The sequence below is a fragment of the Gekko japonicus genome, unplaced genomic scaffold (assembly GCF_001447785.1).
Source record: "Gekko japonicus isolate JY-2015 unplaced genomic scaffold, Gekko_japonicus_V1.1 scaffold125, whole genome shotgun sequence".
NCBI lineage: Eukaryota > Metazoa > Chordata > Lepidosauria > Squamata > Gekkonidae > Gekko > Gekko japonicus.
The window spans coordinates 106,820-126,495 of NW_015165834.1; the positions used below are offsets into that span (position 1 = coordinate 106,820).

Below are 19,676 nucleotides of genomic sequence, written 5' to 3' on the forward strand. Positions count from 1 at the left end.
CCTGCTTTATTGTAACCATGTTGAGGTAACTGAGTTCTCTTAAAAATATCCATGAGGAAATAAAGAAGTTATCTTTGAATGTGATGGAGGAGACCAGCAAAAAAAGGAAACGCTAGTTGTTCCTCCACCCCCTAATCATATCCCAAATAATCCCATACTACCCTGATGCTCTGTCACTAATATAGCGGGTTCTTCGATTGTCACAGAAGGAAGGTGGCATGGTATAGTTCAAGCTCGGTATTTGTATGAAAGACTGCCAAGGAAGACTCTGCAAATCATGTCCGCTTCTCACTTGCCTTGAAAGCCCATGGCTGGGGTTGGCATAAGTTGATTGCAACTTGATGGCACTTATGTAGATAGGTTATCATGACATTTTGGCTTGGATCCAACAGTAGTTTCTCTTGGGGAAGGGATTTTCATCAGTGGAACATGACTTTCTTGCCTCCTCTAGCCTGAAAAATTCTCCAAAATGCTGCTCCTGGGTAACAAGGGACAGCTTTGGGGTCAGTAGTGGAAGGGGAGAATTGGTGAAGAATCAGTCACCTTCCATTGGTAGAAATCTACTGCAATATCCAGCCTTTTGGCTGCATAAAGCATTCTTAATCTAAGACATTTGGGACTAGCTGCTAGAAATTTTCAGGTTCCCCTGAATTGTGACTTGGGAAATTACTACTTCATAACAGTCATACATATCAGCCAAAGGTATGGATTGAAGGATTTTGAACAAGGTAACTTTTTTTTACATTGAAAGAAAAATTGCGGTGCCGTATCTGTATCATTCCTTGTATTTCCTGTCTTGTAATACCCTATCTGTGCAATCCTGAACAGAGTTACACCCTTCTAAGCCCACTAACTTCAACAGACTTGGAAGAGTGTAACTCTGTTCCAAATTGTACAGCATGGCTTGTATTTTTTCCCTTTCCATTATTAAAGTAACATGGCTCTCAAGCAAGTTTGATGATAGAAGTTCCAATTATATATACATATATTAATACTAAGAAAGAGACCATTGAGCATTTCATCTGAAATACCGCAACAGCTAGTAAGATCAAGAGGAAAAATAGAAATCCACTTGGACAAATGCATAGGGTAGACTTTTTGCATTATAAAAAAGTCTAGTGCCCTGCAGTTTCAAAGAATGGGAGCTGCGCTGTGAAAACCAAACAAACAAAAACTTGAGGGAGACTCGTCTTGTGGAGACTTTGAGAGAGACCTGGAGATAACTACTAGTTATAGATTTTTTCTTTAAAGTGGTTAAACACATTCATAGATAGTTCTTAGTGACAAAAGCTAAATAAAACAGCCACATACAGAGTTTATGTATTATTAGTAGGTGCTAAAGGTTAAATTAATACACAATTTGTTCAGTATCAGAATTCTGCCTTGCAATCCTCTATTCAAAATAAATTTTCTTATTGTAAGAAGAAGTAACTCTATGAAGAAATCGTGCTGGGCATATTGAATTCCAAGGAATACATGAGTCCATTTTTACTCATTCCCGACACACACAACAGAGCTTGAAAGGTTAAGCAGAGTCGTCCATGGTTAGTACTTGGATGGGAGATCACGAAGGAAGACCAGGGATGCTACAAGCTTGGAAGGTTAAGCAGAGTCGTCCCTGGTTAGTACTTGGATGGGAGATCACGAAGGAAGACCAGGGATGCTACACAGAGGCAGGCAATGGCAAACCACCTCTGCTTGTCTCTTGCTTTAAAAACCACACAGTTTCCATGAGTTGGTTGTGTGACTTAACAGCATACAATTATTGTTATTAGTTCAAGAAACAAGCCCTGCTAAGGTGGCAAAAGGTAAAGGTTCCCTTGCTCGAAAGTCAGTTGAGTCCGACTCTAGGGTTGCGGTGCTCATCTCCGTTTCAAAGCCGAAGAGCCAGCGCTGTCCGAAGACGTTTCTGTGGTCATGTGGCCGGCATGACTAAATACCAAGGTGCACGGAACGCTGTTACCTTCCCACCGAAGTGGTACCTATTTATCTACTTGCAATTTCTTGCTTTCGAACTGCTAGGTTGGCAGGAGCTGGAACTAGAGACGGGAGCTCACTCCATCATGCGGCACACTCGGGTCTCGAACTGCTGAACTACTGACCTTCCACAGCCTGCAGTTCAGTGTCTTAACCATTTGAGCCACCGCAGCTCCTACTAAGGTGGTAGGAATCGATTAAAAGTTACACAAAAGGAAAACCACTTTTTCAAAGGACAAGAAATGGCTGAGTGGGAAGAGAATCCCAGCCCAGCAGCCTTTGCTTGGTGAAAAGAAGTTGGCATTCTGTTTAGAAAGCAAAAGCAACAAAGAGAAAAGCTCTTTCTCTCCCCTGATAGATTATTTCACCAGAAATGTTACCAGCGCATCTCTGCCACGGCCTCTTTTTTCTCAGAGCAGCCTTGATTTAAGGGTTCTCAAGCTGTGACAGAAATCTTGGTCTGGAAAATTATGATCAGGCTTTCATATACCTGCAGATGGGTGAAAAGGAGCCTTAAATTGCTACGGTGAACTGGAAGCTATATGATCGCTGAATCAGACCACTGCAAGATCAATGTTGCTTTTCTGGCACGAGTGTGATGATAGCGCTAAGGTGAGGGGGAGGCATCAGCTTCATCACCCACTCCAACAAGCCCCTTTGGGGACCACACATCTCAATGACATTCACCATCAGCACCACCTAAACACTTAAGAGGGAAGAATTTGCAGTTTTAAGTAAGAAAACATCCAGGAGAGCACTAGCGGTACAAGCTAAATGCTCACCGGAGAAACAGCGCCAGGTTTTATGTTTTGTCAAGACTGGGACAATACAATAGCACCTGGTGCAAGTCTCAACTGTATTCCATGTGGTCCCATGCAAAGTTCGGGCTCTAAAACATTTGTATCCCACCTTTCTGCCTAATTAAGGTTGACAAATAGTTAAAGACAAAGTTCAGACGGGGCGTTTCTGCCGGCATAAACGCGATCACACTTACCCTCCATTTTGCGGAGCCCTCCGTTGGACGCCCGCTCACACGCTGCGGGCGTCAGCGGTTTTTTTTTTTTAAAGGACAGTTTGAGCATGCGCATAGGCAGCCATTCAGAGAATGGCGATTTTTGCGCATGCTCAAACCCCCGCACTGTTTACCACCAGTTGGGACCTAGTGGCAGAGTGCAACGGTTTAAAGGGATTTACAACGGTTAGGGACAGGAGGCAGATGTTCGCTGTATGAATGCCCGTAAGTACACCGGTTGGAAATGTCACCCTAATCGTTGTAAATCCTCCGTCTGAACGCACCCATTGAGAGCCAGTTTGGTGTAGTGGTTAAGTGTGCGGACTCTAATCTGGGAGAACCGGGTTTGATTCCCCGCTCCTCCACTTGCACCTGCTGGTGTGACCTTGGGTCAGTCACAAGCTCTGGCACAGCTGTCCTTGAAAAAGAGCAGTTTGTGTCAGAGTTCTCTCAGCCCCACCCACCTCACAGGGTGTCTGTTGTGGGGAGGGGAAGGGAAAGGAGTTTGTAAGCCGCTCTGAGACTCCAAGTGAAGGGCGGGGTATAAATCCAATCTCTTCTCATCTCATCAAAATCAACTTAAAAATGATACACATATGAAGCCAGAAACTAAAACAAATTGAGGAAGGGTCAGTAAGGCAACATCGAAAACAGCGTCTTCACCCACAGCAGCAAGATGGAGATGGAGACAGAGGGGGAACTGGTTGGCCACTGTGTGAGACAGGATGCTGGACTAGATGGACTACTGGTCTGATCCAACAGGGCTCTTCTTATGTTCTTACCCTCTGTGGACCACCACTCCATTGTGGCCAAAGGAGGGACCTACAAAGGCAGCCTGTATGGAAGCAACAGGCTGAAATGGGCCAAGTGTAAGGCTGCCAGCTTCCAGGTGGCACCTGGATTCCTCCTGGAATTACAGCTGAACTCTAGACTACAGAGATCAGTTCCATGGAGGGAACAGCTGCTTCAGAGGGTAGCCTTCATGGCATTACCTCCCTGCTGAGCTCCCTCCCCAAACTCTGCTCTCCAAATCTCCAGGAATGTTTCTGTCCAGAGTAGGCAACTCTCGCTATGCACAGACTTCAGTCACTGCCTTATACCCCAAGTCACAAGTAAAGAACATGTCATCAGTCTGTCTCCTGGACATTTTATGTGTTCACCATTGCTGTGTGACACCTTTCAGTCATGTGAGCCACTGGGTGACTGAGAAACAGTGGGGAATTCCTATTTGAAAGTACTTTGGGCTCTACTTGTAACACATGGATATTTTAGAAACCGAAGTATTTACGCTCCTTCAATCAGCAGCTCTGCACTGAGCTGCTTCCCAAGTGGTTAGAATGGTCTCCACCTGTTGTTTTTTTTTGTCTCCATCTGTTCTCAAGGCCTTCTTAGTAGTGGCACCAAGCTCATGAAATTGCACTGTATATCAAGCCCTTTAAGGTGGTCTGTAAGGCAGCTGTTTTTGGAGCACCTTTTGTTAACTAAGATCTTGGACATCCAGGTTCAAATCCCCACTCTGATACGGAAGCTTGCCAGGTGAACTCAGGCTAGTCACATGAGCACAGCCAAGCCTACCTCACAGGGATCTTGTGAAGAAACAAAAACAGAGGAGAATGATACAAACAATTGTTGTGTCCCCATTGCGGAGAAATGGGTATAAATGAAATAAATCAGTTACTGGGACAAATTTAAGGTATTAGCTATCACATACAAAGTCCTTCTTGGCCTCGGGTCTTCTCCTCTGATGAGGGTCTTCTGCGGGTGACAACCCAGCAAACACCCATACAAGTGCCCTTCTCCACTGTGCCCCCCACCTGGTGGAATAGCCTGCCTGAGGAGCTCAGGAAGCCCCCCCCTTTCAAGGCTTTCCACCCACTATGCAAAACTGAATTATTCAAGAGGCCATTCTAAGCAGGCAAGAGACTTGCACTGTACTAAATGATTCACAGTTACTATACTACCATAGTCTATACTACTAAGTATAGCTTGTTGAAACTATGGTTAACCACCAGCTTCACACGCCTCCGCCCTCTTTTTCTCATGTGCTTTGCAAAAACCAGAATTAGCTGCAGATTAATTCTATACCAGTCCGGTAGAGTGGTTAGAGGGCTGGACTAGGATCTGAGTGGCCCAGGCTGAAATCCTCACTCAGCCCTGCAGCATCCCTGGTGACCTTAGGCCAGTCATACACCCGTCACCTGCTCTACTTCAGTTGTGAGGATCACTTATGTAGGAAAAACAATGCACACCGCCCTGAGTTCCTTGGAAGAAGGATAATAATGTACTAGATCACCCAAATATGGTACCCATTAGCACCACCAGGGGTCGTTTTGTAGAAAAAGAGCTAGGGGGACTCATTGGCATAACTCATTAGCATATGCCACACCCCCTGACATCACCGGAAGTGTGTCATAAGGCCACACCCCCTGACATCACCGGAAGTGTGTCATAAGGCCACACACCCCACCCCCAACGGTCCCGGCTGCCACCGCCAGCCTTGCAGCTCCACTGCCGAGCCCCATGAGGGGCCCGGCGGTGGACGCCAAGGCCCTCCCTGGCCCCAGGCAGGCAGGGGTGGGGAGAGGCAGGGAGGAAGCAACTTACCCTCCCTCTTCTCCTGCCTCCTCCTGGCTGAATGAGGGCTGGAAGCGGGGTGGCCGGAAGCAGGGGGCGGGGCTTTATCATGTGCCCCGCCCCCCATACCTCACCCGGGGGGAACTGCGATCCCCCGCGATATGACCTCTGGGCACCACGGTGCCGGCCAGTACTTCTCTCAGCACCCAGTGAGTTTTTTCAGAAATTGTATGGAGCCATTGTTAGGCAGGGTTTATTGGCTTCTCTTATTCAAAGGAAGGAGTTTCCACTGGAAGATGAAGAGGCTTGGTAAGCGGGCTGGGCTTTCCTTAGTCAGTGTGTGCTTCCATTCTCTCTTCAAAATTTCCTTCTTCACAGGGGCTGTGAGGAGGGAGGTATTCTGTTTGGCTCTACCTCCTTGAGGCAGCCATTTTTTGTTTGGCTCTGCTCCCCTGAAAGCCATTTTGGGGTGGTGCTCACCCCCCCCCCTCAGTATTCCAAAGGTGCCTCAAAAAGATTGGGGACCCCTGCACCACATGGATACAAGACTTCTGCATTCAGTTAATGATGTCATTCACATTAATACATTTTCATCTTTGGTGTTGATTTCTTACACCGCTGGAAGAAGGACAAATGTGCAAGACAAGGAATTAGCTACAGTTTGTTCCTGCCATGAACAACTTGGTTGTTTGTGATTTCAGAGGAGTCTGTTGCAGCCACAACGAAGTCTTATATCCAAAGGGCTAGTTCTGTTTGTGGAGGTTGATTTTCCCCTCTTATTGCAGCAACTGACTTGGGCCGCCATAGTGTTTCTTCAGTGCTCTGACCCAAGAGAACATAATTTCATGGGGACCAAAAAAATGGAGTGAGGAGAGAAAGGGACAGGAACACCACTAATGACACAGTGTGCCTCCACTTACACTAATCAGGACCCAAGCAAGAGAGTTTTATGGCACCTTAAAGACTTGGAAATTTATTGTGGCATAAAGCTTCACGAACCAGAACCCATTTAAGTTATGAACTCCATGCACAGGACAAAGCAAATGCTAGCTCACAAATGCTGAGGCTACATATTTATGTAGACTATGCGTCTTGCATGTTTCCTGATATAGTCAAGACTCAAGGCAGGCTGTTAATGTACCAAAGGACTTCATTTTTTAAAAAATAAATACATCTTTTGAAATACAAAGGCCTTAATTTCCTTCTTTGATCATTATTAGTAAGTTCAGGGGTCCCTAGCTTTTTAAAACCTGAATGGACCTTTGGAATTCTGACATAGAGTGGTAGCCACAGCCAAAAAATGGCTGCCACAAAATGGCTGATCAAGGGTCCTTCCCACATTTGCCTGTCACTCTGGATTTTCTCTGTGGTCGAGTTGAGGCAATCTAAGTCCAAGGCAAAACAGTATGTAAATAACCTGGGGCAACAGCTTGCTGAAACCGGGCTGACCACTGAAGGGAGGTAGTGTAATGCAGAATGGAGAAAAAAACCCTGAATAAAAAGGTTGAACTTGATTTTAGTGCAGAATGAGAAAAAAAACTGGATTAAAAAGAAAGTTGAATTCGATTTTAGTGCAGCATTGCTTGGAGGACACTGCAGTGAACATGGATTTAAAGGAGAGTGCAGAAAGGGCCTAGGACACAGAGTAGGGTTGCCAGGTCCCTTCATCACTCTGGCAGAGGGATTTGGGGGACATTCTGGGATGCCCACGACATGCTGACATCACCCGGTCATCACGCTGGGGACATTGCACGGGGACACTCTGGTTTGAGGGCAAAACCCTACAGTAAAACTAGCCTAAAACCATAGAGTTTTGCCCTCAAACCAGAGCGTCCCTGTGCAATGTCCCCAGTGTGATGATGTCACTTCCTGGTGATGTCATCATGTCTGGGAAGTCACGCGGGGACATGGCTGTTTGGGGGTGGGGTTTCTCGTCAACCAGCCGGCCATCGGCAGACTGAAACCCTAAAAACCGGGAGATCCCTCGCCCCAACCTAAGGACTGGCAAGCCTAATACAGAGCCAGCCACAAAACTGCTGCTGCAGGTAACCTTCAGTCACACAATGAAAATCCTTGTGTTGTGGTGGCAGCTGCTGTCAAAGCAATGTTCTTAACAATCTGCACAGCCAATCAATTCCCTAATAACCAATCAGAAGCCTTGCTGGGTAAAAGCCCCACCTGGCTCCACCCACTTTCTAAATCCACTTAGTGGGTGCCAGCAAAGGTGTTGACAGGTGCTGTTGGGCCGATCGGCACCATGTCGAGGACCCCTGAGTTAGCTTCTTCTGGATTGCCATTTGAACTGGTTACAGGGCAAAGACTTTGAACTCCCCAGCAGTTTAAACTTCAACCACATTTCCTTGTAGTTTTTATGGATAGCAGGTCTGCCCTGGTTATAATTTCCTTTTTCAAAAGAAAAAATGCCCAAGTCACATGATGTTATGACCTCACATGACTTTGCTTACTAATGCCTTCTTTTCTTTCAACTGTTATCACTATTAGTATGTTTGCCTTGAATTTCTGTTGCCTTTAAAATAAAAGTGCAAGCCTACTGAGAGATTTCACATTTTTGATGAAATGTTCGTCTGCGGAATTTCTTGTACGTTATTTCTCAAATGGTTTTACTTACAGTTTCTTATGGATGTTTACAGCTGTAAAATTACAGTTATTTGTGAGAGCATAAAGCAGTGTGTTCGCTTTCAAAAACCTTTTACCAAAATAATTACTTTTCAGCATAGCTTCCCTACAAAGATGATTAAACTATTATCACACATTTCTTCTCTGTCATTATCAAAATAAGTACTCTTCATAAGTACCCTTTGCAATGAACTGAAAGCCTGCAATCAGAATGTGTTTTGCACGTAATAACTAGGTAGGCCTGGAAGAATTTTTTAATAAAATAACCTATCTGCTCCTGAAATGTGTGATTGAACATGGCAGAGACACACTGCTGCTAACTCCACATTAGCTGTGAAACCTAATTAACAGCTCAACATTGTTCACAGAAGGCACACTGGAAGAGGTACCCACATTCAGAGTGGTCAAGACACCATCCTAGAGGGGGGGAAAGGATTACAGTTGAGTTCTTGCCATATTATTAAGTGAGCTTGGCGAAAGTAGGATCGCATCAAAGCAAAAAGAACAAGGGGCAATTCACACATTATTTATTTATTAAGTTGGATTTATTAGACCACCCTTCCCTGCAAGCAGGGCGGCTTACAACAGAAAAAAATACAATAATTAGTCAATTGAAAAACCAAAATTAAAATACCTGAAACATATCAACAGATAAAACAATATACATTCCAAGATTGGGGGGGGGGGGAATTCAGCTTCCACAGGCCTCCTGGGGGGAGTGGTTATGGAGGATAGAGTGTGCGTATGATAGAGTCAGATTTCATATTGTCCCATCACTGTCCTCAACCAAATGCCTAGCAGAACATCTCTGCCTTACATGCCCTGCAGAAAGGTTACTAAGTAAACTACCGAGCCAGGAATGCTGAATAGGTCCATGGCACCCCTTTAGCAAGTGGCAAAGTACTGATATAATTGCTTCACAACATATCAGACTTGCCATTCAACTCGCATCATATTGAGCCACTGCTCAATTTCTGGAAGATTGGTCTTTTGGATTATTGTTGGCATGATGGATGGCCACTATTTCAACCAACCTCAAAGTTTCTCTGGCATCCACAGCAGTGCCATGCACAGTGGACCAGCATAGACACAGAAAGCGGCTCAGTGCACTCAAAAAGCCCTACAATGGCTGCGGTCACACGGAGCATTAGCCATGCTACAGAGACGGAAGATAGGCGGATTATCCAGGCGCAATCACACCACAACATCTGGGAAGCGTAGAGCTCCCGTGGCGAACCCGAGGCTTCCCGCCAAAGATGTGGCTTAAAAAACTAGTACCTCTGAGGTACTAGTTTCCGGAAACCACAGGGCAAGGGCGGGCATCTGATCATGTTCCGGTTCACACCTTTTTTGTCTCAGCTCAAGAAGGGATGTGGCTCCAGAGCAAACTGATTGATGCAGCGGCCAAATGGCTCGCTCACCACTTTAATGCCAGGAGCTCACCGGATTTTTGCTCGCAAAACTCTGCAGCTTAGAGGGCGCATTGGTGGCCACCCTAGGACGGCCACGGCTTGGCACGATGACGCTCCCTCCCTCCCATGGTGCATGGATTACTTCTAAGGAGACCTGGGGGGGGGGCTTTCCGGCTGCTGTACCGCTTCTCCCAGCTGTTGCTTCCCTGTTCGCCCTCCCTCCGTTCCTGGACACGCATGCGCACACGCAGAACCCCCTCCTCTTTTCTGTAGCCTCCCCACTCTTGGCTTGGCCTGCTCGAAAGGAACTCTCTGCACCGGGTGGCAGAGGGGGAGGTGCAGGGGGGGGCGGCTTGGCTGAAGCTCCTCCTTGAGGGGACCAGACGGAGGACACAGTTTGCATTCCTCTGCAGCCCTGGAAGGGGTTAAACCCGTATGATCAGCACCTCCCCCCTAACCACGGGACCTCGATGGGATGTCTGATCGCACAGCCATGCGTTATTTTGCTCCAGGGCAAACAGCCACGCTCCCCCCCGCATTTTCCGGCCCGTGTGACCGGAGCCTTAATGCGGCACAAGACAGACTCTTGGGAATGCTACAGATGTCAGAACAGTACAAACAGCAGCTGACACATTAGTTGCTGAGGTTTCTTGGTAGACTGTGGAAGGAAGCCCATGCGACATAGCACGGTGGTACATGAAGAGGCTGCTTTAAGGCATTATCACATTGTCACCTGCCTCTTTGACCTCCCTCCAGATACAGCACCCAACAGCCCATCCAGCTTTTCATAATAGGCAAAAGCTTGTTCCTTTTGGGGGGTCCCACCTGGGATTTATTTTGCCTCTTTGGCCACAAGCTGGGCAGTGGTGTGGTTTCATCTACTCCACTCTGAAGATCATGAGAGTGGACTTTCCCAGGCCCTGGCATCTTTCCCAGGCCCTTGGGTACCATTTTATTTCTAGTAGTGATACCAGTGGAGGCAAAGTATTTTAAATTCTAAAGCTTCAGTCAGCATCTTGAAGCATCATTTGAAGGATTAAGAGTTCCTCCCACTAGGAATTGATAGAGTACCTACATCATAGTCCCAAAGACCTCCCAGCTATGGAAAATATACATTTATTTATATTTATTTCAATGGCATACCTCCCTTGAGCATCAGTTCATGTTTGGCAAGGAGAAGCCTAGACAGCATACCACTTGGCAGCTCAGGACTTGGATCTAGAGTAGCCTCACCCAGAATACTAGGAAGCACTGAAAGAGGAGACCTGACTCTTCATCAGTTGCTGATGAATATGGGGTGTTTTGCCTCTGGCCACTGCATCTTGCTGTAAAACGAATGAAAGGTAGCCCTTGATTATCCCAGTGAATGGTGCTGGCTCCTCTCATATCATGTCCACCTGCCATCAGTCCACAGGTGCATGGCTGGAGAGGTTTAGATTGCAAAGTGAACAAATTACAAAGCAAATTCATGACAGTATGCAGAGTTCTGCAGGGACACAGTTGAGCCACATTATCAGACCATCAATTCAGCTGTGTAAATTGTTCTGGAAATGGGCTACTTCACAGGTTGGATTTCAGTACTACTTCCACACCAGCAGTTAATTAAAAAGAACCCAAGGATCACAATTACACAAGGATGCATGCAGCCATCCCTCTTCACAGTTAATGAGATATAATAAATGAACATGAGTCAACGCTGTGCATCATGGAACTTGCAATCTCTGCAAACCTACACCTTCTTATTATAGATGAGGGAAAACAGTAATATGTTCCATTTTTCTGAGAATATAAAGTATGGCTCATGGCTTCTTCAAAATTACCAATGCAAACGTGGCCAAGTTTGATGTTTCCTTGTTAAGGAGCAAGACCAACCAAGATTCCAGGAGTCTCTTTTAATAAGAAAGAACTGGTTGTACCATATTAAACTCCGCAAGTGACTCCAGTGTAGTGGCGCTTCGTAAGCACCAGCCTCTTACTAATAGAATTTGTTGAAGAGTGTGACCGGGCTCTGGACTGACAGGCTGGAACTGGATAGTTCCAACTCTCAGGGTCCAAAAGAACTGGAGGCTAGACCAGCTCAGCATTAATACGGAGTGGTTTCTAAAAAGTGTTACTGGTGGCCCATCAACAGAAAGAAAATTGTCACTCCAAACCTCTTTGAATACCCTGGAAGGGCAGTTCCTTCTATATCAGTAGTCTGAAGCTATACAGTTTTCTGGAAACTTATGTCTTTGAAATATTTACAATAGGCAGTTCCTTCTACATTAGTAGTCTGAAGCTATACAGTTTTCTGGAACTTTATACCTAGTAATTTTCTTGAGGAAGATTATCGAAACAAAGTCTTCATTATCCGGATTCTTCGTTGGAAAGAACTACTTTGGAAAGAGAACTTTATGGAATATTTCATCGTGTATTAGAAGATTCATATTTAGTATCATTGTGCTTTATTGTACAAGGATTATATTCACGTACTGCACACATTGTATCTGTCCAATGTATTGTATCTGTCCATTAACACAGTGACTAGTTCTATTGTGTCGTGCTTCACAGCTTTCCCCCATTTTGTTCCAAACGAACTGGAAACAGTGCAAGTGTGTACAGAAATGAGCTACGAAAACAATACAATGCCTAAATGCTGAAGGAACTGGGGATGCCGGATTAAGGGGAATGGAGACATGCTGCCATTCTTCAAACATTTAAGTGGAGGGACAATAGCTTGGATCAGTTTTCTTCACCGAACCTCACTCAACTACAGCCACTGTCCCATATGGCTTTTATACAGGTAGTATTCATGACCACCAGCATAAACTTTTTGTTGGTCTCTTCTTGACCAGCAGGAAAATTGGTTGCATCCAACCCAAAGATTCACACACTATATACTAAGGCTGGATAGGATAAGAGACAATGATTTTAAATTGCAAGAACACCGGTCAGGACAAAACATGAGAAAAACCTTCCTAGCTGTAAAGCAGTTTAGCAATGGAACAGTGATACCAGGGTGATTTCCTGGGAATGTTATTTTGTCATGGGTGCTAGGGAGACTGAAGACTGAACAGGGTCAGTGTTCTTCTACTTCTTTCCATCATGGAACCAATTTCCATACTGATCTCTCTGCTTAGGAACATCGGAGTGTATAAGATGTTCTCTCAGGTCATGTTGACTTGGCACCAGCAAGGCCACTTTGTCCTGTGACAACAAAGAATGCACCTAAAACGCCCAGTGTTGTTTACCAACGGTAGATCACTGTAACTGTCGAGGTAGTTTGAGAACAGAACTCTGTATTTCAGGAGAACTTGCAAGCCATTACTGATAACAACAAAGAGCCACTAACAAACGTCTAAGGAACCAATGTTTCGTAGGAACAGTTTAAAAAACTAGACTAGATAGGTCTCTATTAAATACCTTATGGTATTTAATTAATTAATTAATTGAGAAGGCGGTGGCGATACAATTGCAGAGCTTTCTGGATGACACTTCCATTCTTGATCCCTACCAGTCCAGTTTCCGCCTGGGCCATGGGACGGAGACGGCACTGGTCGCCCTCACGGATTACCTCCGCAGGCATCTGGATTGGGGCAGGATGGCGGTGCTGCTTTTGCTGGGCCTGTTGGCAGCGTTCAACACGGTCGATCATCAGCTGCTCACCCACCGCCTCGCCAACGTGGGGATTTGGGGACTTGCTTTACAGTGGTTTGTCTCCTTTCTCCAGGGTCGGGGACAAAGGGTGGCTCTCGGGGAGAAACTATCCCGAAGGCACCCACTAGTTTGTGGGGTGCCACAAGGGGCGGTACTCTCCCCGATGTTATTTAACATCTATATGCGCCCCCTTGCCCAGATTGCCCGGAGGCATGGGCTGGGTTGTCACCAATATGCGGATGACACCCAGCTCTTTCTGTTGTTTGGCGGCCAGTCGGGCTCTACCCCAGAAGACCTGGGCGGGGCGCTTCAGGATGTGGTGGGATGGCTGAGACTGAGCCGATTGAAATTGAATCCGATGAAGACAGAGGTCCTGTGCCTGAATTGGAGCAGTTCCAAGGTGGGAATCCCATTGGCGGCCTTTGATGGGGTGCCGTTGGTACCAGCATCACGGGTCCGGAGTTTGGGAGTGCTCCTGGATACCTCCTTAACAATGGAGGCCCAGGTAGCAGCCACTGCCAAGGCAGCCTTCTACCATCTTCGGCTGATTAGGCAGTTGGTTCCCTTCCTCGAGCGCAAAGATCTGGCATCAGAGATCCATGCTATGGTCACCTCGAGGTTGGATTACTGCAATGCTCTCTACATGGGGCTGCCCTTGGGGCAACTTCGGAAGCTGCAGCTGGTCCAAAATGCGGCTGCCAGGCTGTTGATGGGCCTCCCGATGGTATAGATAGGGACTCTGGGGCAAGTGATGCTCTGTCTTCTTGGTGCTTGGGGAGGTCAACAGTGGGAGGGCTTCTAATGTCCTGGCCACACTGGTGGACCTCCTGACGGCACTGGTATTTCTGACCACTGTGTGATACAGAGTGTTGGACTGGATGGGCCTTTGGCCTGATCCAACATTGGCATCTCTTATGTTCTTATGTTTACATGATACTGTAATTTTTTTTTAAACATATGTGGGAGAGTTTTTTGGAACATATGTGGGAGCCAAGTGGAAAGTTAACAGAGGCATCATACCTCACAGGAGTGTTGCAGTTGAGGAAGCACTTACTGGCTTCTAGAATGTATAAGTAAATTGAATCTTGGCAGAAGGGTTAAGTGTTTTGAACTAGAAGAATCACGATTCGAGGACACTAAGATAGAAAGAATAAGGCAAACCAAAGTATAGCTAAGGAGACATGAGGAAAACTAGGGTAAACAGAAGACATTCTAACTAGGGGGTATGGTTCATTGGTATGGACAAAATGGCACACCAGGCACTGGAAACTGAGTTACTGTTATGCCCCTGCTTACTACACTGCAGCTCTAAGTAAAGTTAGACACTCACTGAAGTAAAGGGGCTTAGAAGGGTACAACTTGACTTAAGATAGACCTATTAGAAAACTACTTGTCACACATATTTTCACTATATCATTAAAGGCCCCGGTCACACGGAGAATCAGGTATGCGGAGGGGATGGATTAATGGCGGATCAAACTGATATCAGATGCCAACATCTGGCAAGCGTCGCGCACCCGCCCGTAACCCGTCGCATCCGGCTGAAAATGCGGATCAAAAAGGTATTAGGGGAAATGGAATACCTACAAGAAGATCCGCAGCAACGGCGGGCGTGGGATCGCGGACGCATCGGCAGCCCGTAGCATCCTGCAGCCATCCACAAGCCGCACATGCACACTAATGCGGGACCACCATGTTGCCTCACTGGAACTACGCCGTTGCCTCCCCAGTGTGATCGGATGCCGACGGAGGGAGAACGGAGCCGCGGAGGAGCGTAAGATCACGCTCCCATGCTTCTTTTAGCTCCGCATCTAATATGCCTCCCTTCCCCGACGGATTTTCCCGCTTGTGTGACCGGGACCAAACATGATATTTTTGTTCTCTAGTAGCAAATAAACCAAATACCACATGCAATGGGAGTGGGACAAGAAATTTGGGATTTGCTATTTTATTTTTGGTTTTAACAGAAAATGTTTTTAAACTATTATCGCAAGACACTTTGAACCATGAGGAAAGGCAGGATATAAATGTTTGGGATTTGCTATTTTATTTTTGGTTTTAACAGAAAATGTTTTTAAACTATTATCGCAAGACACTTTGAACCATGAGGAAAGGCAGGATAATTGATTAGGCAGTTGATTCCCTTCCTCGAGCGCAAAGATCTGGCACACATATTTTCATTATATCATTAAAAGCCCCGGTCACACGGAGAATCAGGTATGCGGAGGGGATGGATTAATGGCGGATCAAACCGGTATCAGGCACCAACATCTGGCAAGCGTTGCACACCCGGCCGTAACCCGTTGCATCCGGCTGAAAATGCGGATCAAAAAGGTACTAGGGAAAATGGAATACCTACAAGAAGATCCGCAGCAACGGCAGGCGTGGGATCGCGGACGCATCGGCAGCCCGTAGCATCCTGCAGCCGTCCGCAACCCGCACATGCACACTAACGCGGGACCGCCGTGTTGCCTCGCTGGAACTATGCCGTTGTCTCCCCAGTGTGATCGGATGCCGACGGAGGGAGAACAGAGCCGCGGGGGAGCGTAAGATCACGCTCCCATGCTTCTTTTAGCTCCGCATCTAATATGCCTCCCTTCCCTGACAGATTTTCCCGCTCGTGTGACCGGGACCAAACATGATATTTTTGTTCTCTAGTAGCAAATAAACCAAATACCACATGCAATGGGAGTGGGACAAGAAATTTGGGATTTGCTATTTTATTTAACAGAAAATGTTTTTTAACTATTATCGCAAGACACTTTGAACCATAAGGACAGGCAGGATATAAATGTTGTAATAAATAAACTGGTTAACTCTAGGGTACAAAATTAATCTTTTAAACCTCCTTTTTCTGGCTCCAGCTCTGTAAACCAAATTGTACAACCCCCTCTAGACACTAGGGGCTGCAATCCTATGCCTCCTTAGCAGGATGCAAGATGTTCCTTCTAAGCTGTAGGGTCGTGTGAGCAAAAATTCTACTTTGTGAGCTGCTGGCATTAAAGTTGTGAGTGAGCGATTTGACTACTGCATAAATTAGTCTGCTCTGGAGCCATCCTTCCTGAGCCAAGACAAAAATGTGTGAGCCAGAGGCTAAAAAACTGTGAGCCAGCTTACACTAACTCAGCTTAGAGGGAACACTGTGCAAGACCCATTTAATTCAATGGTAATAACTGCAAAATGAAGGTTGCTTGGGATAGGGATCCAAGGGAAATCCGATTTAGTTAATGGCCTAAATATGGAAGGAAGATGCAGGAAACAATCCACTGTGAAATACAGCCTAGCACACAACATCTCACACCTGTTAGAGGTGCAAAATAGCTGCAGATTGCAACAGGTGTGCTATGAGAGTGGACTAAAGAACACAATTCATTTTGCATTCACAATGAGGGAAATTCCATGCTGAGAATTAAATCCTTAGCAACTATTCAGGTAAAATAGTGGTCACTAGTTTCTGTGTTACCCAACTGAACTATATGTGTGTGTATGCTTCACTCTCCTCAGCAATTCACTTTTGCACATTTGGTCTAATACAAAATACTTTCAAATCAGGTGCAATCCAGCTCCAGGAAAACCAAACGGCCAGTTAACTCAATGGCTGTATGTTGTATTTTTATCAATTCAATATACAATTTCATTTCAACGTTTCATTGTATGGCTCCTTGTGGATGCCTACAAACAGGAATGGAGGCTCATCTTTCAAATCACTTCTTTACACTTACACTGTAGCCTTTCTATAGCAGGGCTTCTTCTTTTCCTGAGAGACTAATCCTAAAGTAAGACAAAAATAAACCTCCCCTGCCAAGTCATTGCTAACCTTGACAGCTGAAGGTTATCCCAACAGCACAAATGTGCATACCTTTGATGACAGAAAAAGGAGGAAAAATTATACCCTTTGTGCAAATGTCTGAGTTTCCATCAGAAGAGGAGAAACTGTTCTAGGTGCTTATTTGAACATGAAATTACATATCTAGGGAAGTGGGTAGATATGAATTACTGAAGAGTGCAGGTAGTAAAGGTTGCAACTAAAATTTATATTCCTCACCCTTATAGGTGGAAACACTTCTTCCTTCCTAATATACTCCCTACATATACTATGTTATCAGAAATCTTTTTCATTTAAACTTAAAACCCTGAGCAAAGAAGACTACAATCTTAAGTAGAGTTTCTGGAACCAATATTCACTGACAAACACGGGACTTACAAGCAAACATAGCTGGGAGACTTAGACGCCAAAGTTACAGAGCACCTTGTTTGCTATAGCAGAATCGAAAAGCTCATCCCGCTCTGCTCAAGCCTTGTAATCATTCTGATTCCCTGGCAGAAAGACCTCAGGATTTCTTCCAGTAGTGCCTTAAATTCACCCCAAGAAAAAGCAAAACTGTGAAAGCTAATTTTGTGGCTACAACAGGCCGCTGAGTAAAGTTTCCACACTCCATGCATACATAAGACACACTGAAGACCCAAAGTTTCCACCGTGAAAACATGAATGGAGCCAAACGGTTCTGAAATAAGGGATCAAACTTCCAATGAGGTTGTGATGGTTTGCATTTAGGAGGCAATCTTCAAACGTAAGAATGTTCCTTTAAAAAGCCCCACAACTTTGCACATGTAAAGTGCCACCAATTCACAGCTGACTTAAGCAACCCCTCACTGGATTTTCAAGGCAAGAGTCAGAAGAGGGGGTTTGCCGCTGCCTGCCTCTGTGGAGCAACCCCAGACTTCCTTGGTGGTCTCCCACCCAAGTATGAACCAGAGCTGACTCTCCTTAGATTCACCCAGGTCACGTCCCAACAACTTTAAGTCACTGTCTCTGGCCAATGCCCATCCCACCCAGAGTCTCTGCATTCATAGCAAAAGGGCACACAAGGAAGCAGAGACTTTCATACCTGAGACTGAGCCAGTCTAACCAAGGGCTTCTCTCCCCCCCCCCATGATCCTGATGAACCGGGGAGCTGCTTATGGAAGCTCAAGTGGCCAGGCAGAAAGACAACCTGTTTGCAAGATGTCATCCCACATCTCCGCTCCCTCGTTGCCACAACACTGTTTTCTACTTTTCTACTACCTCGACGATAAGCCCACAATATAAAACAGCGCGCACGTGTGAACGCGGATCCGGGAAAGCACCTCGTCCTCCAGCAGGTCTTAAGGACACCCAAGCGCGCCTGTTCCTCGCCTGAGCATCAAGGCGTGACTCGCGCGAGTAAAATCGACTCTCGGGTTTAACACCACGAACAGAACTTTCGCGTCCACCAGCGCGGCCAGCTCCAGCTCTCTGTTCTAGCCCACCAGCCACAAAGCGACGGACGTGCACGTGTGAAGCGGCCCGTCAGCAGATTAGCGGCGTTCTAAGGAAATGAGGCGTTCTTTCAAGCCGCCCCCCCACCCCCGGCTTTTGGGAAATGCCGAGCAACGCGCTAAGGAACTAGCTGTTGTTTTGCACACTGTTTCCCTTCGTCCGGATCTCGCCTTGACGCCCTCCGCGCAAAGACCGCCAAACTTGGTGGCAGACATTCCGTTAACAGACTCGCGAGCAGACAGATACCCCGTCCCCTCGTCCCGTCCCCCCCACCCCGGTCGGCTGCGCCTGGGACTCAGGCCCTCAATGCCCGGCAGGAGGGGAGGGGCCGCGCCGACGCCTTTTTGCAGCAGCCCTGGGGAGTGAGCGGGCGGCATGGAGCGGGCGAGGCAGCCGGCCGGCTCGCCAGGACTAAGCGAGCCGTTCCCCGGCAAGGCGGCACAGCCCGCCCGCATGGCAGCGAGGTCGCCGGCGCGCTCGGGCTCCTCCTGGGCGGCGCCCCCTTCGCCCTCCTGCAGGGCTGCCGCTCTCCCGTTAGGCGGCTCCCTCGTCCTCCTCGGCGCCCGCCTTCCGCTCCTTCTGCCCTTCTCCGCCAGCCGCCCCCAACTTACCTGGCCGTTGCGAAAGGCGCCGCAGCAACATGTCCCTCGGCGCCCCCGGCTCAGGAGCAGCTCGCCTTCCCCGCCGCGGCGGTGGAGAGTGCGGCAGCCGCCGCCGAGCTCGGCCGGACGCCCCGGCATCTCATCGTCTCCTACCCAGCCGCAGGCTGCCCCCCTGTGCGCCGCCGCCGCCGCGTCCCCGCCGGAGAGGGAGAGGGCGCGCTGGGCGGCTCTCTCGCGCCCTCTCTCTCGGCCGCCCTGTGCTGGCTGCACGCGGGGTGGGGTGGGGGGCGGTTTAAACAGCGAGCGCGGCGCCCGGTCCGGAACCCGGGCGAGGAGGAACGAGGCGCTCCCCCTGCGGCTGGTGCGCATCAGAGCTGGGCAGAAGGCGATTAAGCCCTGGCGAAAGGCAGCGGCTGGATCCCATTTCAAAACAGAGCGGGGAGGGGGAGGAGGAGAAGGAGAGCGAGAGAGAGAGAGAGAGACTCGCTTTCAGGGTTGGCTTTTTTTTTTTTTGGTACGTTAATTCA

General features: G+C 47.3%; 1 protein-coding gene across 1 annotated transcript in view; it reads right to left on the reverse strand.

The window, feature by feature from the left end:
• SULF2 (sulfatase 2) overlaps positions 1-19,364 on the reverse strand; it is a gene marked incomplete at its 3' end in the record, with an annotated part of 114,662 nt that extends 95,298 nt beyond the window's left edge. The window contains exon 1 of the mRNA XM_015410906.1: positions 19,159-19,364. The remainder of the gene's footprint in view (positions 1-19,158) is intronic.
• Positions 19,365-19,676: the final 312 nt, after the last annotated feature.